Source organism: Sinohyriopsis cumingii, chromosome 2 (genome assembly GCF_028554795.1).
Source record: "Sinohyriopsis cumingii isolate HCF-2022 chromosome 2, ASM2855479v2, whole genome shotgun sequence".
Classification (NCBI taxonomy): Eukaryota; Metazoa; Mollusca; class Bivalvia; order Unionida; family Unionidae; genus Sinohyriopsis; species Sinohyriopsis cumingii.
The window spans coordinates 41,531,842-41,557,074 of NC_142962.1; positions in this window are offsets into that span (position 1 = coordinate 41,531,842).

Consider the following 25,233-nt stretch of genomic DNA (forward strand, 5'->3'; position numbering starts at 1 on the left):
GGCCAGCCATAGAGGTTATTGGTATATTTTTATAGGCTGTACAGGGGTGGCTTTGCTGGGTCGTAGTTTTTCATGTATTTGTGGTTGGCAACAGCGTGTTTTTTGCTGATGGCAGATATTCCCTACATACCATCTGCTCAGTGAACATGAACATGTCGGGATCGGTAAAGAGTTCTAAGGTCACTCTGGATTGTTTGAGGAGGGTGTCCCAGGAGAGTTCTGGAGAAATACCTGGTTGAATCAAGGTTGTTGTTGTTGTTGGGTTTAACGCCATTTTTCAGCACACGATAGGCTATGCATGGTGGCCAGTATTAATGGTGGAGGAAGAACCCGGGAAGAACCACCGACCCACGAGAAGCTACTGGCAAGCTTTCTCACGTACCCACATTGGCCAAATCCTAGACTCGAACCCACGCAGAGGTGAGATGGCAGTGAACCATAATGGAGAGCGCTTTAGACCACTCGACCACTCGAATCAAGTTGGTAATGGTCTATGCGCATGTGTCTGAAATTATCAAACACATCCATGAGCAAGATTACATCCGTTTTGAGATAGACATAGTGATAGTCACCGATGGTTTTACAATCAAACTCGTTCCATGTATTGTTCGTGTATTCCTCATTGATGATTCCTGAGGGATGTAAGTGAGAGTAAAAGGTGGCTTGGAGTGGCAGTCAAGTTTCGTCGAATTGTGATGCTGCATCAGTGTATTCGTAGAGGTAAATGCCTTTTTGTTTGAGTCGATCTGTGTTGGCTCCAAATTCTTTTTCCAGGTGTGTGAACTTAGGACAGTTCTCAGCGAGTTCTTCCAGAGATGCTGGCATGAACTGAGCGCTATCGATGTACTTCTCAAAATTGAAGGGGATGCATTTGATTTGTGTTCCAACCTCAACGAGAAGTTGTTTGACGCAAGGACGATTGAGTGCAGCGAAGTTGAAATGTCCATCGTATCCTCGTAGATTATGAGCGATCACAGATAGGAAGTCTGGATCTTTGAAGCGGCTCCTCCATGTTGACGGGTGACATGGCAATGATCTCCAATATTTTTGTCGTGCGGTTTAAGGAACTCTTCGCAGATGTGGCACTGCTTTGCTGATTGGTGCTGTCACAGTTGTTGTAGAGTGACTGGGCTCATGATCACTGGATTTTGTCAGAGGACGGTCATGCGTTTCCATTCTGCCAAGGGCTACTCAAAGAACCACAAGACGCAATCCTTGTCACGATGCCGATGATACGGTGAATGCAAATCTGTATCGATGGAACAGCATGTTTTATAGCCAATGACACATGGGACATTTTTTGTTCCACCTGGGTAAAAGAATGGTCTGGATCAGGAGAGGTCCTTGTATTTTTTCAAGGATTGCTTCCAAGTCAAAATTGATTGACACGTCTGCGTATTTTCTGTAGTGGTGTTCGAACTTTAGTTTTGCATTGTGCAGCATCGGAACGGTTTGTAGTTCTTGACTGTGTCCCGACGATATGTAGTCGTGTACTTTTTGTGGTTGAGGAAACCATTGTAAGCAACGATACTATAAATATCCATGATTCTTATGTTGTTTGTACTGAGATCGGCATAACCGACTTAAGTCATGAAATGGTTTTGGTAATAAAGTAAACTGATGCTGCATTGTGAGGCTGTAGGGGAGATCAGCATAGGGTAGATGATGTACTGTTTATCGCCAGCTTTCATCGAGTCCAAAAATGTTGATTGAGAGTCCACTATTGACTGATTACAGTTTAGGGACATCTTCGACCGAAGCTGGAAACGTGATACCGGTGGTTTTGATGGTATCAAAATACGGTTTATAGTTGGAGACTCGATCAATATGGTCTGCAGCGGTATGTTTCATGGAGAGGATATCCCATACAAGGCATTAGTCGTCATTGTTTTTGACGTTGATGCACGCTTTGGTGGCCGTGATTGGATTTGGGAAGTGGCATGTGCTTATTTCCATGTAACAATGTAAACTTGGAAGTTTGAAACAAGACAGAATTTACTACGGTGAAGATCAATCCCGATCCTGACTCTTGATACTTATTCTTCGATGCAACGTTGGATAAACGACCACGCGACATTGAAGCTGTGACTGAAATGTCACTATAATAAACAATCAATGATTTGGATTTCATCCACGCGTCAATTATCTTTTGTTCCTGCACAAAATGACCATTAGAGCTACTTTGATGACCATGTGTGCGTGTAGTTCTTCATCCATGTTATGTTTTAGAATGCATTGCAGGAGTTCTTTGTCGACTCCTTGCTTAAGTACCTGCTTGTGATCATAAATATTTCCATTGTTGGCGTTTCCCTATGCTTTTTCAGTTATTTGGGGGGGGGGGCAATGCAGTGGACAACTTCGCTGTTGATAGCTTTGCTGACGCCCGCGTGATTTTATCACACTGCCATTGAATGGTTTGTGGATCGATTTTGTGTAGTCTTTGATCGATGTTGGCAAGTCACGTTCAGCTCATGATCTCATTCTGAAATCGAATGAGTTTTGAGCGAGTGGCAGTTTTTCCAGTGAGCGCTCTGTACTTGTCTCACAACTGCTACATGTACTGCTGGGTGGTAATGATCGTCCCACCAGCACTTTCTACTCACTCAAGAGCTTATGATGTAAAGCACTTCTTGGCCTTTAGGACTAGGGCATGTTTACCCAAAGCATCTACTGAATAATGCTCATGAGACAACAAGCAATATCCTGTTGTAGGATAAAATCTTTCCCTAGATCTGCCACTACTTTGTGCAGAATTTTATGGGTTTTATTTTTTCATGTATATATGTTATATATATATATATATATATATATATATATATATATATATATATATAGTCCTGTCGACTGTTTCTTTAATTGCTTGTTACTTGGTCAGAGACAACAAATTTATATATATATATATATATATATATATATATATATATATATATATATATATATATATATATATATATATATATATATATATATATATATATATATATATATAGTCAGTGCACTGTTTCTTTTATTGCTTGCTATTAAATGCCTCTGCGTAGATCAAACAGGTGTGTGTGGTTATATCGGGGCAGCACAGCAAAAATGCAACAAGGCATGCTTGAGTACAGAGCACAGCATAGTGTCCTCATCAAGAAGGGAAGTCTGGGACTTAAACCCTTCCTGGATTGTCTAGAATGTGTTCAAGGTCAGTTGCAGGTATGCGTTATGGTGGTTGAAACATAAGAGCGATTAAATATTACTATGAGAAACTGAGAACTACCTACCGACTCAAAAAATACTCAGCGGTGTACCGACGAGTTTCTGGCAAGAATTAATCACGATGCAACTATGCAAGTAAATGACGTGGAGAGTTTGTCCCATGTTTATTCGTTACGAAGCTAACATGAATGGAAATGTACTTGCCATGCACACTAAAATAACGCACATGGTAAGATTCACCAGATTCTCCATCGTTCAATTATTTGTAGATGGGATCAGAGCCACGATGTACTGTCATCGTTTTGTGTTTGAAGCTCACCAAGGAGTTGTTCCCATTGGATACTCTGTCTTTCATCTCACTGGTGATAAATCCGATAATACATTAGACAATTCAGAGATAAGACATGATGGATAGCAAAAAATAAGGAGAAGCGATAAAAAAAGTTGATTGTCCATGTATCAGTTTAATGAGTTCTTCTTGAGGCATGCAATAGATGCAGTGCAGTGCTTGAAAATGATAAGCGACCAGATTGAGACCCACCTTTCCATGGTCTCCGTACATGATCACATACCATAAGGATACTATGGCCTTAGGAGGTTCCAGCATGCGTGAACATCCTGTTGCTTTTTCAGCTGGTACATAATCGTCAGAAGCACCTCAATCAGATCAATAAGTGGATGCCACCAAACGAGTTTAACATCGAGTACGATATCGTATGGTTGTTACCGGTGATCAGCCATGTTGCTTATAGTCCGCTTAAAGTATTTCCACACATGTTTAAGTTGCCAGTGAGAGTTCTACCCATTTTGTCATGCTTGTTCCCCAGTGCCACCTCGAGATCCGACGACGATACGACCTGAGACGATACCAGAGATTATCTGGTCTATGTTGGAAGTCCATATAAGATCATGCTTAAGCGGCCTGCGAGAGTTTAGTCTGCATTAGTCTGCTCACGTGAGACCATCGTGTAGTGTTGTAGTGCGGGATAACTCATGCCATCGAGATTGACGATGCTGTGACTGCTCATGCTGCAATTACCCTGCATGGAATCTCCGGTGAGGTTGACTTTTTATCCAGCTCATCCTCACAGAAGAGCTTCCTGATACCATGAGAGTACCAAAGGATGTGTATGACATGCCGGTGATGGATTCATTTTGTTAATTGTATAGAAAATGAACATCATTATTTTCAACACAAAGGCAAAAACGAAAGCGCACCAGCCATTTCCATTGCACGATTGTGGATCCGACCGGCCATGGTAAAACGAATCTGCTCATGAACACGCTCCTGAACAACACGTTGATGTATGATTGCGTGATTATTTATACGCTCAGTCCTCACAGAACAAATACAGGATGATTCGCCAGTTTGACGGTTCGCTCTCAGACCTTGAGGATGCCTTTACCCATGTCGATCCAGATCAGATACAACCCGTAGAAGAACTGGATTCGGACACGAATACGACTTTCGTGGTCAACGATATTAAGCAAGACCGAGAGAACATGAATGGCATCTGCGAGTATTTTGCGTTGTCGATAAACAAGGGCTTCAACAGCATTTATCTCACTCAGTCGTACTACGATGTGCCTTGACTACACAACAGAGACATCGACACTGTCGCAAGAGACCATTGCAGTGGCAAAGACTGCTATGATGAAGCGAGCTGAAGCAGAGCAAAAGGAAGAAGACAGGAAGTCCTAACTCAAAAATATTAAGCAGAAAGAAAAAGAAACAGCAGCGTAACTCCAAAAGATGGAAGAAGAAAAGAAAAAAACGGAAGCCAGTCCTGAATTGTTATTAAAAAAAAAGAGGAAGAAAGGATTCAGCTGGAAAAAAGTTTCAGCGTGAATTTCCGGAAGACGTGGTAATAAAACAACATGAGCATGGTAAGATCACTGTCGCTTTTGGCAATTTGACGTTTTATACTGGTTATCAGCCTCCAATTGCATTGAGCAAAGACTGGCTGGAGGATTTTGTGAGAGGCATACTTCCAGACATCAAATAGCAAGTGATGTTAGGATCGTCCACCGAGGATAATTACTATAAAGTGGTAGTTGGCAGATCAAACATTTTTGGAGTCTGCTCAGCTGAAAGAGCAGTCCTCGGCAGTGACTGAGGAAGGATTATCATCGAGTCTACCTGTGGGAGAACACCGTGCCAAGGAACCTGCAGAAAAAGGTGTAGAATCATTCTCGGAAAAGGAGCTCAGAAAACCTATAGAAGCGAGAAAATAGTAGTATAAAAACAGACCTATATTAAGTCATTATGATTATAAAGAACGCTTATAGTTGGAAAGGAAAAAGAGTGAGCTTAAAAAAATGGAAAAAGAGTTCATAGCAAAAGAAAGACTTCATGTTGAGGATAAGACGATAACGGGACAAGGACTCCGTAAGTGAAAAGGCATCCACTTTTACAAAAATCCAGCTGTGATCTTCTCGCGACTAAAATTGCTTATCGCATCTAAATAAGAGGGGAATGTCGAAGTGGAGATCGATAAAAAGATGGCGGATATCCTTGGGCATCTTCTGGATCACAAACTGGTGACGTCGGATCAGTATCAGATTCTGTACGAAGACCTGATTTAGTCACATGCACTTACTGTTTAAGAAAAAAATGGCTCTCAGCGATGCCACGGTGCTGTTCGATTCACGTTCGGTCACTTCCAAGGTAAGGTATAATCCTCCTCTGAGATTAGACTAACGGGCATCATATGAGATCGCGTTGATCTCCGCTGAAATATGGAATAGCTTCTTTAACGTCACCGCGAACAATAATTGGTTTTCGTACATGACATCATCGCCATAGATTCAGCAAAAAACGATCACGATCTCACCAAGCGGGTACAGCATCACCGACATCGCCCCGGAAATCTCCAGACTGATCACGGCTAAAGGACACGTATCTGCAAATGTTACTATTGATCCCAGTTACTCCACGCTGAGAACCAGAATCACGCACTCGGGAAATGACATCGTACGATTTGACATCACTCAGTCGATTGGATCCGTCCTCGGTTTTAGCTCTGGTACTATTTTATCAGAAAATGGAGTACACGATGAAGATCTTCCCGTCAACATCACGGACGTGAACAGTCTTCTCATGAACTACTCGATCGCGTAATTTCATCGGTTCGGCCTCCAACGTAATTTATTCTACAGCGATTAACATCCCTCTGTGATCGCTCATGCAAATTCGTCCTAATCCATTCAATTATTATCCAATCATGAATATGTACGCAATATCGGAAATTACCAGGAGGCTCACATATCAGTTTGGAAATGATGTCAGTAATAACAGCAAAATACCACCTATTATCTGCACGTTCGTCGCAGGACGACATAGGCGTTGCAAGATGGCTAACCAGAAACTATTTGCAGATAAAATAGCAGCTGTTAAATGAGACGATCACATGTGCAACGTCGTAAAATCGTTCGCTGTTTTCTTCCGTTCGAGCAGCCGTTCCAGGTATTGCAGAAAAAGCAGCTCCATTTGCCCTCAAAGCGGTTGAAGCTGAAGCTATCAGAGCGCCCTTTTCAGCTGAAACGGCCGTGGGACAAAAAGATCCAGCAAAGTTGTGAAAACACCTCAGTCAGTACCATCAATGCAGACAACTACGGCGACGCAGTTTCAGACAACGCAGCTGCCCTCTCTTTCAACGCGGAGAAAACATGCTCTCAAGAAAACCTCAGCGGTTCTTAGAGCGCTATCAGAAAAGATTTTACAGGATCTTGAGAAATAGGTGAATGGAGCTACACCAACTCCATCTCTGGGGGACATCATGTCTGGTTATGGATTAAAAACTTTGTGGTAAAATAATTAAAATAAATTGCTAGCCTTTTATTAACCGTGCGATTTGTATCACAGTGTAATAAATTAGCGAAGTCATGTATGCGAGGTTTACTAACGATTACCTTCGGCTAAGCGATGGCACACCTGTGCATGATTCCTGCCACCAAGTACGAGTACGTCGAATCCCAGGACACCAATATCACCAATCGCTACGCCAGCAAACATCGAAAAAACGAAACGCATAACGAAGATGTGTACTTGCTTCCCCCATCAGACCCTTCTGGAGGAGAGAGGGCAGAAACTATGCAGCAGAGGCCACAAGTCACGCTGAGAAATGACGGGTGGTCTAATTTAAGTCAGCTCAGTACCAACTGAACAATCGGAGTGGAAGGAATCGATGGATACTTGCTCATGCCAGCACGATCCTGAACCTGATCATGTTCAGCGATGACTACATGGGACGTGTGCCACTAATATGTGGTGGTTCAGAGATTTAGGGATACGAACACTGACGCGGCTGTCATCAACGAATTTCGCACTGGTACACCCCCAGCCAATGCCACTGCGCTGATGGATGTAGAAACCGCTAACGTTATCGTGTACAGACCATCAGTTGCAGGAGCAGCTGCGTATCTTTTGATCGATATGACAGAAAACTCTGCAGAATCGACCCTGATGAGAACGCTCTCTCATCAACGTTGGTACAGGCACGTACCTCTACTTATGACGCGAGATTCACAGCTCGACGCGCTCTCACCGATACCAAGCATGTGATCTGCATGTTGATTACTCTCAGTAGCAACTTTGGCGTATTCAAGGATATCCGAACGGTGTTCAGAGGAATCAAGCACATGCTGGGGTGGAAAGAGATTCCGCCGAACAATACATGTATAGCTCAGAAGTTCAAGCAGATGGGAAATTCACCATGACGTGGTTGTCGCTGTGAATGCCCAAAATCACTCCACCGACGACTCAAATGCTCGAACTGGAATCGACGTTGGCCAGATTCACCAAGAGACTACTTTGAGCAACAATGTATTTACATACAACAATTTACCGCTGGTCAGGTAATCACGTGGAGAGTCGCCACCAATCCAGACAGAGAGTTTCCCAGACACGTGTTCGTGACGTTACAGCTAGCAACACAGCGCAGAAATCAAAAAGGAAACAAGCACGAGTTTAAGCATCTTAATCTGTCTCGCATTCACGTCCGCATCAACTCCAGGCATAATCCAGAGAGAGAGAGAGAGAGAGAGAGAGACAGAGACAGAGAGAGATAGAGAGACAGAGACAGAGAGAGAGAGAGAGAGAGAGAGAGAGAGAGAGAGCGCGAGATAGAATGAAACTTCGCTGTCGCCACTCGAAATTATTCTCACGCGTACATAATGTTAATGGAAGCCATGCAGAAGTACCAGGACGTGAACACGGGCAAGCAGATCTCGCTGAAATATTTCACCAACTTGTATCCTATTTTCCATTTCGATGTTTCCAAACATTCCGAGCGTCTCAAAGATTTCCCTACGGACATAAATTATTTCTAATCCGAGTGGCGATTACGTCTCTTACGCGCTGGTAACCTCAAACCGATTCATGACAGACATGCTCAATGGAAAAATGAACATCGTTGTTTAGACAATGTCTAAAGAACAAAAGTTTTAAAAAATCTTCGTACCAAACAGAGACGACGTGGTCCTGGAACAAATGGTTGTTTTATTGCCGGCACTATACTTTCATTCGTGAAGGTGATGGCGCCAAAACTATTCATCGCTTTTCGCTCCGCTGAGACTTGCCACAGCGACTGAAGCCATTACCGGAGCTACACATAAAGTGGTGATGAGAAATGGAGTTCATCAGAAACGCGTCATCGTTACATCGTCCGTTGAATATGACAACAAATATGGCTTTCAAAATAAATCTGTCAGAAAAAACCAACAACAAAAATAATAGCATTTAATATAACACCATGTCGTACGTGCCAGTAGATTTATAGCTTACACCGCAGCAAAAGAAAAGTATCGCTGTGGCGGCCACGCACAAAACAACCATATTGATCAGGTTTAAAGCGTCGGCGCTCACAGGACCGAAGAGAGTCATGCTGATCCACGGTAACCAAACAAGCTGTTGCACGAAAAGGCATCGTTCTTTGTCTGCGTCACAGCTGTCCAAACAAGGAGGACTCACTGCACCCCTGGTAGCAGGGAAATCGCCCCTCGAAGTCATTTTGTCGCAAAAATAATGTACACTATAACATAAAATAGCCAACATGAACCCTTGGTGCCTTAAGTGCAAAATCAAAACGCGAGCATTGGCCCCTTCAAGATCGTCACGAAGAATAATCGCCTCATGATCTAATCTAGGTCTCCAGTATGTGGTTAAAAAAAATCACACGTCATTACAGGTAAGGTAACACAGTCCGCGGGTATTACCTCGGTGACAAAAGACAACCAAAATGTAGACAGCAGAGTTGTGTAAGATTGTGACTTAGTATCATTGTTCTGTATAAAAAGTGTATCATTGTAGGCAATGTGACATCGACACGAGCTGCGAAGTCCTTTGCATGGGAGACTGTAAATGCTTCGTCGAGAGACAAATTCTAGGTAGTGTCGTGGACATCCATGCGCTTATCGGAAAACTCCCAAGACTCCGCGGCAGATGGACGTTGCCAGGACATATATATACAGGACCGTGGAATCCCTTAAAACAGCAACTGGATGAAAATAATCAGCCGCTGCCTAGCCAATGGCCCCACAACGGCGTCAATGCCATCGCGATGCAACACGATAGCTGTTACAGAGATCATCATGACGACAAAGTGGGATACGATCGAGTAAGACTGAAGGACTTAAAAACACTTAAGTAAAAAAATTCAAAGAACGTGTAGACCGAGCTCTTGTGCGTGGCATCATTGGCACCAAACATAAGCTGGGCATAGGGATTCCAGGTGAAATGAAAAGGTCAGCTGTGGTAGAAGATCTGTCGACGTTCGTAGAACTGAATAAACCAGCACGCAAACATTTTCCACGACGCAGAATTATCGCAGTCACCGCATACGATATATGGTCGGCAGATCTCGTTGATATGAGAGATTATAACAAAACTGTCTCAGATTGGCTTCAAGAAAATAATATTATCTTGTACAGCACACACAATCAAATCAAAGCAGCCTTTGTAGAGTGGTTTAACAGAACTCGAGAAAAATCGCATGTGGAAGAGATTTACCAGCAATAATACCAACCGATACTTAGATTTTTTGCTAGAAATGGTTGACCAATACAATCACACATGGCACCGCAGCATTAAAATGACTCCCACGGAAGCATATTTGGCTGACAAAAATCAACAGGTCACAAACGCCTTATTTTTAGATCCAGATTCAAAGCAGGTGGCCACGTCAGAATAATCAGACAAAAAACTACATTCGAAAAGGGATACATACCTAACTGAACCGAAGTTGTCTTCGTCATCGATACCATTCAAAAAGCTATTCTGGTCACGTACACGCTCAAAGATTCATTGGGAGAGCCCATACAGGTTTCCTTTTACGAGCAAGAATTACACAAACAAATTTCAGAGTCGAAAAGGTCATCTCTGCCAAAGGAAAAAAAAATCGTCAAATGATTTGGCTATCCTGAACAATTCAGCTCGTGGATTCCAACGGCATCGCTGTTACCATTATCTCATCAGACACCAACGCCTCCGAAATAATTTTGTGATAGGCCTCCCCTGTACTCTTCCCATATAACGTCTTACATTTCGCCGCATGCTCGTGAGGACCCATGCTCTAAAATATACGCTTGAACACAGACTCGAATTTTATGAATTTCACACGGCCCTCCAACTAAACTCGAGTCACTCTATTCAGCAACTAAAGATAATAATCTCTCTACAGCGCTGTCAAATTAAAATGCTTCAGCTTATTTTTTATGTAGTATTGTTGATTATACCGCTGCGCAGGACGCTGATGACTATAGCTACGCCTTACCCACTCTTCGTTGTCATAGTCGTCTTCACTCTCCTCACAATATATCATCTCAGGAACAAAGCTCGAACCCTTATTTGCATACGCTATAAGCTCCTTTGCACACTACAGCCACTCCTAGGACTCCTCTTCACTTAATTCAGCTATTGGAATAATACGGCGAACTTCATCACTAGATCCCAATCGATCGACGCTTCAGTGATAACACGAAAGAGACATCTTCGCTATACTACAATCACATCTCTAATACAACCAAAAGTCGTCCAGAACCAGAGCTAAAGAGACTACCCACAGGTTCAAAACACCCATTTTGTCCCCTTGAGTGGTCCAAAAACACCCATTGTTCTACGTTGGAGTCACCACCCCTGGTCCAGAACCCCCACAATACAGTAGTATAGATCCATGGGGGCTCTCCGAAGCACTTTTGTGGTCCAGAACCCCATTTTGCTATACTGCTATTATCATCATCCTTAAATTTTAATTAATTAATATTAATAATATTGATTTTGATAATTTATTATTATTATTATTATTATTATTATTATTTGCATTCCTAGTCACATGACTATACAACTCTCGCAACCTACATGTCAATGACATCAGAGGTCATATAGTCACTTGATATCGACATAAACAAATTTCCAAAGTTGTACATAGAATTTGGACATATTTTATAGAAGTCACTTAATGTTTGTAAATAAATATAATGCAAACTTAATTCTCAACATATTTATTCTGAGAACAACGACGAGAAACATGTCGGTATCGCAGCAGGGTGGAGAAAACCATTTTCAAGAAGTACCGAGCACGTGTCAGCGATATTTTTGTTGGTGTCACGTGACTACCATATTGACATGTGCTCTCTGCGTAGTAAATCTGTTTTTTTTTCAATTGCTGCAACATGTACAGATTTTCGATCATTGTTTTCGAAATCAATATTTTGAGAAGTTTATGATTCTTTTCATTTTTCTATAAAAAAATTAAATGACTCATTTATATGTTCGATTTGTTTTTCTACAGCAACACTAGAAATGATGTATTGTTGATATCACGTGACTGTATTACCTTTGATGTCATTGACATGTAAGTTACGAGAGTTGTGTAATCACGTGACTAGGAATGTAAATGGCCTGATCCAGGTCAAATTTCAGCAACGATATACTTTCGTCTCGTCTGTCAGCAGATTAAAGACATAGTGAATACTATGATCGCAATTTCTGAGAAAATGAATCATATTCCCATCGATTTCATGTAGGTATATTTTCATGAAAAGTCGTTCAAGTTTGCTGGGCCGGTTAGTAAGCGACTGCCCCAAGCCGACACCAAACTCTGACCATACACCCCAACATAAATGTCCAAATATCAAAAATGGGGTGGCAAGGGCCAGAGAAAACTCGGACTAAAAGAAACAGAATCATTTACAAAAGTCAACGGCTTAATTTAAAGAAGACATACGAGGATTAACTCTATAAACAAAGTGTGTAACCCCGTCACACCAACTTAAATAGGCCCAAAAAAAAAAAAAAAAAAACAAAAAAAAACACACACACATCACAAGTCTTTAACACTTCACTCGAATTCCGCAAACGATTTTCACTTGCTGGTTTAATAGACAAAGTCCTTATTCACCGCCTAGCAATACGAAATAACTCTAAAGATAAACGAACAAGTAGGCCTCCGCTTTTTTTCTGCTGTCAGCGGAGACCTACTTGTTTGTCTGCTCTAAAAACAAACAATGTATGCGACCACTACCTTTATTTCGACATTACAATCAATCTGATTAAATCAGATATCCGCTGTCCTACGCGAAGATCTGACGACGAACAGTTAAGGGTCATATTCTGATGACCTTTGAATTAGCCAATGAAAACGCAGCTTTTAAAATCTGAAAGTGAATCAAATCGTTCGGTGCACGTTCATGCTCTTCATCCACTCTGCTCTGTCTCCAAACCCAATGACATAAGACTTCATATGATTGGTTGATAAAATTAGCGATTATGGTAATAACATAGGTTACCAGAACAAGACCCTTAAGCGGTCGCTGTCAGATCTTCATGTACATTAGCCTGGTCTACGGACTGTATCATCTGTCACTATAAACAAACCGGTAGCCAGATTCCTGTTTGTAGAAATATTTTTGTTCTTTTATGTTTGTTTTTATCAGAACAATTTTTATTATGCAAGCGGTAGTTGTTACAAATGATTACATAAAGGTCAGTGGTGTTTGTCGCTGTTCTCGCAATACGATACTGGGCCCTACTAGTAATTATGTGCAATAGCTACGATAAGGCCGGGAATCAGACTAAGACTACATGTACTTAAGACTAGTTTACAATAGAAAATGTAAAACTCTATCAGCATACCTACACAATTTCAAATATCGGTAGCCAGCCTATTCTTGTGTTTAAAACTGTTTTAGCGACAATTGTTATTGGTATTAAATGAAGATCGGTGGAGTTTTTCCCAGTTTTTGCCATGCGGCCGTTCATTTTGTCGAAATGCATATTTTGCCAAGACATCGTGGTCGCTGGTCGCGTTCAGCAGGTGGTCGCTCACGACAGAGCGTTTATATAACAAAACAGATCCGTGCATTACGATTGTGCTCGGAAATGGCAGGTGGTCGCTCATAGTAGGGGTCACTCATCACATATTTTACGTAATGGGTCTGTATAGCCCAAGATTAAATTTAACATGATGGGCCTGTCTGGGTCCAAGGGAAAATACTAAAGCTAAATAGTTATATACTATCCAGTACTTAGTCATATCCTATCTAATACCCTATGTATACAGCACAACACCTGGCATTTTATGATCAACATTCCATATCTAGATGACCAAAATAGTCATCTACTATCCAACACCATACTCTATAAGATGCCATGCGTAGTGACCAAAACCTCTCAGCTACTATAGAATATGCTATATGTAATGACCAATAATTAATCTACAATCCAGCAACATACATTTAGCATCCAACATCCCACCTTTACCGTCCAACATGCTATGTGTAATGACCAATATTCCGCTTATATCATCCAGCATGCCATGTGTGGCAACCAATACTTACCGATAGTTATCTACTATCCAACACCCCAACACATATTATCCAACGTGCGTAGTTACCAATATCCCACAATTACTATCTAACGAGTGGCCGAGTGGTCTAAAACGCTCACCGTTCCGGATCACTGCCATTTGACCTCTGTCTGCGTGTGTTCGAGTCCAAGGCTCGGCTAGCGTGGGTACGTGGGAAAGCCTGCCAGTAGCTTCTCGTGGGTCGGTGGTTCTTCCCTGGGTTTTCCAGGGTTCTTCCTCCACCAGTTATACTGGCCGCCATGTATGGCCTATCTTGTGCTGAAAAATGGCGTTAAACCCTACAACAACAACAACTATCTAACGTGATGTTTAGTGACCAGGAACCAAACTTACAATCTAGTACGCCGTGTGTACTGACGAATATTTATTCGTCTACGTAACCAACATCCAAAAATACATGCTATCCAATAAGTGACCAGTATCCCATAACTTGCTATCTAACATACCCTGTATAATGACCAATACTTAGTCATCTGATATCCAACATACCATGTGTGATGCCCAATACCCTCTATTTACAATCCAACAGTCCGCATTTAGTATTCAACATGCTGTGTGTAGTGACCAATACCCCACATTTGGTATCCAGCATACTGTGCGTAGTAACCAATACATGATACTTACTATCCAACACACCATATGTAGCCACCAATACTTAGCATCATCTATTAACATACCATGTACAGGACCAATATCATACACTTACAATCTTGCATGCTGTGTGTAGTGACAAAATGCCCCACACTTAGTATCCAATAAGACAAGTGTATCCCATATTTACTGTCCAACCAAAATAATCATCTACTATCCAACACCATACTCTACAAGATGCCGTGCGTAGTGACCAAAACCTCTCAGCTACTATAGAATATGCTATATGAAGAGGAACAAATAGTATGAATTTATAATCCAATAAACTGTGCATAGAGACCAATACCGAGTGATCTACTATCAAACACCCCAGTGGGGCCCCGAGTGGCCGAGTGGTCTAAAGCGCTCTTCGTTACGGATCACTGCCATCTCACCTCTGTCTGCGGCGGTTCGAGTCTAAGATTCAGCCAATGTGGGCATGTGAGAAAGCTTGCCAGTAGCTTCTCGTGGGTCGGTGGTTCTTTCCGGGGTTTTCCGGGTTCTTCCTCCACCATTAATACTGGCCGCCATGTATAGCCTATCGTGCTGAAAAATGGCGTTAAACCCCACAACAACAACAACAACAACATCAAACACCCCACACTATGTCATCAACACGCCATGTGTAGTGATTTGCTGCCAAGTGGTTATATGCATATTTCTGAAATCTATTTCAGTATTACCTATAATTAAGATTCTGTTGGAGGTCATACTAATTTTGCATATATTTTACTGATGTTAAAAATAGTTTTAATCAAGGCAACCAACTCATTATACTATTAAAATAGATGTGACTAAAAGTAGAACTAAAATTCCGAAACTGTAAAGGGATTTAGCGGAGACTATACAAAATCTGGAACATTAGACCAAAATGGCTGAGATTAAATCAATATTAAAATTCCGAAACTATCACGAACTTTAACGAAACATTGTATTGAAATGCCGAAAATAAAAACAATATTAAAATTCCGAAACTTTCACGGATTTTAGCAGAGACTGAAAAACTCCAGAAGATTATATTAAAATACCATTCACTAATCTTAATGCTAAAATATATGAAATATCCAAATTTGTTAAACAATCAAATGAAAATATTATAAATTTACAGGTACTTACAAATTAAAAATTAAACGCATATATCAAATTTAGCGATAACTGTAAAATGTGGTGACAGATATAAAAATATAAAAGTTTTACTAATAATAAATGATGTGTATCGAAAAATAAAAAAATTAAAACTATTTTGAGTGACTAACAACCATGCTTACTACCTAACGAAAGGTTAGAAACATACTTGCACTAGATTAACAATCTTGTCATAATGACAAATACCTAGTTATGTTTTATCCAAAACACCACATTTACTACCCAAACCGACATTATACCATCAACACACCGCTTTGAGTGACCAACACCTAGTGATTTCCTCTCCACCATCTACATCACCCTAAGTATTTCATTTCCTGGATTCGTCGCTGGCAAAGAAGACGTAGTTATGTCAAAGACATCGCCTGTGGCTGCTGAAAGAGAAAATGAGAGCATGAGCAATATGTTTAAATGAGTAAATGTGAGTATTTTTCTTTGTTACATCATGAAAACTAAAAATTGCATATTGTATATAAAATGCATTTTTATCATTGATGGATTTTAAGAATTTCAAGCTGTAACGACTCAATGGTCTTAAATGATGTAACGTAATAATGCAAAACCAGCAAGTTTTGTAAAATTCAACAAACAATTTTCCCTCAAGTTCAGTTAACATTTAAATGGACATTACAATATTGTGAATTAATTCCAAATAGCTGTAAACATGGTATCACTAGTCCACAATTCCAAATGAACTCAAGTATTGATTTATCACAATAATGTAATAGAGAATGTCCAAACAGTCTTGATTTATCACAAAAATGTAATCGAGAATGTCCTTGAATGAATTCAAAATAATCACAAAAGAGTGATTTAGTCCAAAACTCAATAAGCACTTTGAAATTCCAATGAATAATTAATAAATAAAACCTCAGCTTATAATTGAACACAACTAAAACTACTGAATAATTTTGATGTAAACAACCGTACATATATATCTCCCCTTGTCCTATGTCGCAATAGTCTTTTTAATTTAAGCGATCACAACCCAGTCACTTTTATAAATGAAATGAAGAATAAGAAGCAGAGGTTCTTAAGATAGAGTCTGATGATACAATCACATAACATTGTCGGCACGCACATCAAGGGAAAGAAAATTTTGTTGCAAACGCACTTTCACATGCATAGAAGTACAGTATTGTATTGTTTTGTATACTTGACTGAAGCATTCATATTCTTCTGCAATACTAATTGCACGTATGTTTCATGTTTGGTATAAGGGTTTTATTGCATAAACATTTTCTTCTCTTTAGGGAGGAAAGTGTAATATCTATATAATCTATTAAACTTATAGTTTTTTTTAAAAAGTCGTTTCGGTTTATGTTTATATTTCAAATGTTTAAATTCAGTGGCTTACTTGTGTTATAGTAAAATACATGTTTAATACGTATAGAGTTCTCATCCATGAGTCAAGGCTGATTGCCTTCGTCGAGTAAACTATTATGTCGGTCAAGTACGCCAAGTATTTAGTAACTGGAGGTCACGTAGCGTCATGTGAAACTAAGGTGTACATTTGTACTATAGATTACTAAGGTGTACATTTGTACTATAGATTACTAAGGTGTACATTTGTACTATAGATTACTAAGGTGTACATTTGTACTATAGATTTATCATAAGCGCACTAGCCGCTGACTGGAATTTTAAAAAAGTATTGCTGACGACCAAGGTATTTTCACAGAGAATAATGACTTAAATTGTTCGAGAATCTTTTAGTGATTCAGATTTTGTTGATTTTGTGCGTATACATAGACAATATTTATGTCCATGCCAGTTCTGTAATAGTCGTTGAGAAGAAATAGTGATTTTTAAAAAAATAATATTTGTTCCTAGGGCTTAGAAAAGTAGAAACACTTTCATTTAAACAGCAGACCCTATTCAATTAAGGACATTTATCCAAGGACTTGAATATTCAAATAATTAATATAATAATCCAATGTGGATTATGTCGAACTTACAAGGTCATCAGTGATATTCTATTTTCATGGGAATACCTTGAAGCAAAAACATTTGAATTTTGGAATCGTGATTCTTCAGTGGTGTTAACACGGTAGCACGTAAACACATTAGACAAATCATTCTTAATACTTTGGGACAGTTTACGGATTTGTGTCAAACTGTTAGTACAACTTAGGACCATATTTTAGGAATTCATACACTGTAAGTTATTTTTAATCCTTTCATTTTGTTTGATTCTATATTTTATTTCAATAAATTTGCATTTTGGAAAATTGTATGTTTGTTGGCTTTACCTTGTCTTGTTACATAGCTTAAGCCACTAGACGTAACAGGATCAATTTTAAACTTTTCTTTAGAAGGAAAATCGCCAAGCCTCGTTTTCTTTTGATGAAAGATGTATACATTTCGTCGTATATCAATGATTATCACATAGTCAGTAGACTTTGTCTATAGTGTGTGCAGTTTCATATTTTTGACAATGATATCATAACATGTGAACATATTACTTTATGTGATTCTGATTGGTCCAAATAAGCCCATGAAATTATTGTGCTGTATTCTTTTTACTGACTGACTGTGATCGTGGGAAAACTGTTTTAAGCCCGCCTTCTGGAGTTTTTTCTTTTCAATGAACATTTTTGGCCGCCATTTTTCGCATCGATTCGCTAAAGGGAATTGGGGGAAATGGTCTCGTCTGTTTCAATATGGCTAATTTACCCCCACAGGGGTTTGTTATATCATATATAACATATCATAATATGAAAAATGGCTAAAGCCACAAGAGAAAAACAATATCAACAACAAGCAAAACTACGGATATTGCTTGTGTGTGGTGAGAGTTGAGGGAGGCAGCATATCTGCTGCATGGAATCCACCCTATATACAAGCGTGGTTACAATGTTAACGTACAGAATTAAATAAACTAACCCCTGTTCACAGAAGGATGTGGATATAAACCGGTCTCCAAACTGACAGGAGTTTATCCAACCACTGCATATTTCCGCGGTAGATATATGATGCAATTTCGACTCAGAATTGTTTACGTATTCTGTAGTTTGCTACTCCAAGTCAGATATTGCAGATATTCGGTCACAAACACATTACAGTAAATATGGGAATTTCCGCATCAAATAAATCTTCTTTCACACGAATATTGCAACAATCTAATGTTTAGTAGTGAAAGTGACATGTTAGGTTACGTAAACATGGATCGTCTACTGCATTCTAACTGGTACTGCATCAAACAATGCGAAATTACGCGCATCGGACGTTCTGCGTTGAAAAATGATATGGTCTGAGCAAAATGTTCTGTTTATTATGAAGGACACTTGTTCTTTGACTTATGGATTGTAGGAAAAGTATAATATACTTTTAAACGTTAATATATATATATATATATATATATATATATATATATATATATATATATATATGTATACTCCAGTCTAATGTAATGGCAAGAAATAGTGCTTTCACCTCAAAAGTTCTAATTTAGATTATAATAGCATAAAACAAAACAAATAAATAGTCAAGATAGTTTATTATATTGCTTCCATAGTTGTATGTGTTTCCACACAAAATTTAGTGTTTAAAATGTTGAAATATGATATTTTAAATGTGCAGTATGATACATATGATACATACAACTGAGATGTGATAAAGCATATTGAAATGACAATCATGGTATCAGTGTTAAATTACATGTGAAAATCATAATAATGTTCAATTCATCATAATTCATATAATCTCTAATTCAACCAATCCCAATTCCTAAACAAATCTTGTTTACATGACTTAATGAAGTCGTAGTGATTTATTGTATCAAATCAAGGTTCGGAACAAGGCCTGGGTTTGTGTTTTATAGTCCAAAGGTAAATATGTTAGAGGTACAGTCTGGAACCGGGTGGCAATAGCGTGTCACGGATCCTGGTAAACACTCTTAAGAACTACTGGACATAGCACACAATTAATTTTACTATATGTTCTCTGCATTTGTTTCTCAATACTGACATGTGTGATAATCAATACAAATCATATGTTAATCTAAACTACCTTCAAAGATGACTTCACGGTGAAGGTTTTGTCAAAGGTTGGCCTGCATTTTTTTGAGAGGCTGGACTGTCAGCAGAGCAGCTAGTAAACAGAACACAGATTTCACTTCCGGATCATAACCAAGGCCTTATTACTCACTGTGCACTGTCGCCAAAATACACAAGGAAAACCACACCCTGAGCTCATATTCTCAAGAATAAACAATCACCTTTAAATCCCTACAAAAAATGTATAAATCTAACTCCTCTATCACCACTAAAATGAGAGAGGAAAAAATGTTCTAAAAATAGACTAGAACTACACTTGTGGGTACTGAACTGGAAGTACTAATTGTGACCTGATTCCTGCTGCAATAAGAAGCACTAAGAACTACTAACATGCACTAAGAAGCACTAAAAGGCTCCAAGTGCTAAAAATGTTGGCACCAAGAACCTAATAAAGCATTTAATTACCCCAAAACGTAAATGGTACTTCAATAAATCGATAAACACTGTTAAGGCCGGTCGTAATAGATGCTTCCCAATAAGGTTACAAGCAGACGATATTCTGCCCATTTACGTGGACGATGGTCAGCCTGGCAGTTTCCCTATATGCGATCACCAAAATTTACCATTTTTAACAAGGCGCACTGAAGCCAAGTCAACTTATAAGTCACATATATATATATATATATATATATATATATATATATATATATATATATATATATATATATATATATTAACATAAAGCTTGATTTTTGTTCTGTTTATGTATGTAATTTTCGTAAAAGTATCTCGAGATTCAATGAATTTATTTCAACTTCCAAACACCTTATAAAGTCTACGGTAAATCTACCAGCTAATCGCAAATATGGCGGCTGATGACGTCATTCGGGAACGATCACGTATTTTGAGTATCAGGAAAGACAGCTCTGTCCGAGCTATGCTCTAGGAGTAAAAGCTTAATATTCTGTGAATATATAATTAATCACCATAATCGTCATTATGATCATCAATGACATCATCACAACCACCAGAAGCAGCAGCAGTAAAACAGAACATGAATTATGTTAAAATGTTGTAAATGGCAGTCTCATAAGAGGGTACGTCTATTACCCCGCATCATTTTCCAATGAGAGAAATATTCATTACCAACAACTCTACTGTTTAACAACACCTACGAGAAGAAAATGGAGCCTACATTTTTGTGTAAAATATATAAATATGTATTATTTACTTGCTGTTTCAAGAGACATTAAGAAGCATTAAAAAGTATAATTTGGCACTGTGAACTTTTTAAAAACACTTCAGTGAACTTAAAAGCATGCATAGTAATTGCAATTAATTGATTAACTATCGTTGTCAAATTATGGAATGTAACAATATACCATGATATTAATATCAGCAGTTGCAAAACCGTGAATCTTTTTCCGGTGCTTTGAAAACCGAGTTTACAGTATTACATCATGTACATGTGTTTTTAATGGTCGTTTTGGGCCTGAGATGACAGTCGTTTCCTCACTAACTGGATGGCCGTGAAAATTTGTTCATGTATATAATTCAAAATATTGCACTGTCTCTTGATTAGAATAAAAATGGCCTATTTAAGTACAGATTATTTATTGACAGATTTTAACTTATTATTAATAACATCGATGTTTTCAAAACTAAAAAATGTTTAAAAAATGCATGCTGCTACTACTAACGAAAAGAAAAGAGAAATATATTCAAGATTTGAAAAGGACAATCTGTTTTGTTAGGAAAAGACATCAAAAAGGTGAAAAAAGATTAGTACCATTATCGCTGCAGGACTCTGTTGTCACTTTACGTAGATACTGTTCATACTTAAACGAAACCCAAATTAAAAAAATAAAAAAAAAACAACGTGTGAGCTGGTTTAGCAACTTGCCATCCAGTTTGCAGTACCGAACTTTCATCAAGAATACAAAGGAAATGAGTTTTCAGCCTGGTGATATAGTTCTGGCTCTCTTGCCCATACCTCAAAATCCACTTCAGGCTGAGTAGTATGGTCCATATACAGTTGACAATAAAGTAAACAAGTTAAATTACATCATTAACACTCCTGGGAGGCAAAAACAAAAACAACATCCCCATATAAATATGTTAAAGGAGTCTGTTGTTAGAGATAGTCCTTCTCATCATGAAGTCAATTTAATTCTACCTATACCACACTGTGAGAATTTAAGCAATGGAATGCAACTGGACTGTAGTGACTTTGGTATAACTGAAGTTAGGAATTCAGAAATATTCAATAACTTGGACCAGAAACTTCACATCTGCAGCTAAAAGAAAAGTGAACTAAAACAACTATTATTTGTATATGAACACTTGTTCCCAGATGTTCCAACATGAATAAATAAAATCTACCATGATGTTGAAATTGTAGATTCCACACCTGCGAAACATTCATACAGGATGAACTAGCAAACATACAAGATGAACCCTCACAAACAGGAGTATTTGAAAAAAGAAATTCAGTATTTGCTGTAGAATGATTTCATAGAAGCAAGTAAAAGTGACTGGATGCATTCTTGTACCGACACCTGATAATACTTTCTGCATGTGCACTGACTATAGGAAAGTGAACAGTGTGACCAAAAACAAATTTATTTACATTGCCAAGAATGGATGACTGCATTGACAAAATGGAAATGTAAAATATGTTACCAGAATTGTAGAATATCAAGGGCAATATAATCAAACATACGCTTCCGCACCCCATGGTAACTCTAAGGTGAATTCTGAATGTTACATCATAACCATGCCAGCAACAGTAAAGATGATTAAAGAAAGTGTCAAACACAATGCTGCAGCCGACACCCATGAAAAGCTAACAAAGGAGTTAAATAATCCGAGAGAATTTCCAAGAAATAGAGAACATTGCCGGAAGTACAGGAGAAAGCAAGGAGGGCAAAAGGGAAAGGTAAAATAAATGAAGCTGATGAAATATTACATGAGATTCAGCTTCTCTACACAAATCCCTTTGTTGCAGAAGTCATCCACGCCAGAGACCTGCCCAAACCAATCATTTTCTGCTACATAGAAAATCAATTAAAAAATTTCAGATCCTTCCTCCAGTCAAATGTTGGAGTGATCGGCATCGATATAACTTTTAATCTAGGACCATGTTATGTGACCGTAATGGTCTAAAAGAGCAACAAAGTTATAAGAAGAGAATCAAAGGAACCATGTTGGGCCCTTTAATTCTACATTGGGATGGCAAAACATCTTCATACTGCAGATTCTATGAGCACCTACAGGGTACCTTAGGCCTAGATGTCAGCAAAATCAAAATGTCATAGGCTCATTATTAATAATAAAATTGTGTGTTTCAACGACAAAGTTTATACTGGAAAATGACCATCGAAACACCGATCTGAGTCATTGACCGGCGGTGTGTAAAGACACGTGAACAGTAAGAATTAATAATTACTATATGCATATAGGTCTAATACACTTCTAATAATGTATTGTGTCGGTAGTAACTAGTCTACCTTGCTATTAATGCTTTAAAAAATCACCAATGAGAGAGAGAGAGAAAAAGAGAGAGATTGGGGGCGGGGCTTATTTGGTCTTTAAACATTTACCGGAACCCAGCAGAACAACAACTGCTAGAACGGCGGATATCACCCCTATTTGCAGGCGTTGTGAACACGCTCGGGAAAATCACGACACATTGTTCACGAATATTACTAAATAAGGAAGACAATCGGAAAGATATTAACATGAGCGCCTCCCTAGTAGAACGCCGAACGGCCAATACACACAGTTGTAAAAATGGCACCCGATTTCAAAAGTCCAAAATTGGTACACATTTCACAATAAACTATAAACAGATTCAACATTGCAGATAAACAATTTCATCACACTGGTGAAGATAAATTATCAAATTTCATGAGTATTGCCTTAAATCTGTAGAGAAATGTATACAATTACCAATTTCTCTCTCAGAATAGAAGGTAAGTGAAAACAGTTTACAATGCTATCATGTTCAAAACTGGGCATCCAAAATATTTTCCTAGATGATGACCATTTAAACAAATCATTTTTATATGAGATACATATTGCATAAAATTACATTTCTTTTATGCAAGATTCATATGTCAAAACCTGTTATTACAGTTAATATTATTTGTATCGCAAAGAGAGGTACAAACTTTCCAACAATTGAAGGAGATTATCTCCATCCATAATGGTATACAATTATACTTGATAAGAATATAGGTTAATTTTAGGTCAGGTTTGTATATATATATATATATATATATATATATATATATATATATATATATATATATATATGGGGTGTAGGTGTGGGTGTGTTGATGGATGTGCAAATTATTAGTACAAACTTATTTTATGTCTTTTAGAACCAACATCTGACGAAAGCAGTACAATTCGACAGAGTTACCTAGTGCACTTAAGAATGAATTTAAATTTATTTTTTTTTACCGTTTGTTATTCATGGATTTCGACAAAAATGATACAAGGTGCTACCATACATACGTAAGGCAAATACCTCGATGATACAGAAGTAGTGAAGTGGGGCACTTTAGCCTCAATGGGAAATTTAACATTACGAAAACACCTGGGTCACTTTAGCCTCAAGGGAATTTAACATGGGAAATATTTTTGGGTCTGTTGAGCCTCAAGGAGAATTTAACATGGGAAAAAATTTGGGGCTTGTTTAGCCTCAAGGGGAATTGAACATGGAAAATAATCTTGGGTCTGTTGAGCCTCAAGGGGAATTGAACATAGGGAATAAATCGTGGGAGTGTCTAGGGACAAGGGAAATTGAACAGGGGATTTTAAAAAAAAAAAACAAAAAAAAAAACAAAATGGGGTAGGCAAATGAAAGTCTATCTCTTTTCGAGAGATGTGGGTGGCCCTGAAAAGGGCCTTTGGGTTTATATATGCCCTTAACATAAAGGGCATCTGTGACTTCTTCTTGTTCTTAGGCTGCGCCTCACTGTAGGACCGTAAATCAGGACTCTTTTGAGGCATCCTTGCCTCTCCACGTAAATCCTACGTATCCATAGGCCGGTGGTGGTCCTATGGACAACTGTCCACTTGCACCGGACATACATCGGTATGTCCGTCCTGAACATCATCAAAGACACAAGCGTAGAAGATTGAACGTCGGTCCACATGTTGAGGCGCCGAGAACAGGTGAATCAATGCAGTGAACTGCACTTATTTATAGGTAGAGGAAGGATTGAAACGGATTGAGTTCATTGACCAATCCAAACACGCGTTACAAAATTCAGTCAGCTCGCATCCAATCCGAAGAGAACAGTCTGTGACGTCACGTGGTCTATATAGATTTGTTAGCGCCTGTGCGCTGTCAGTTCATGCGACAGTTATTCAACATGACGGAAACT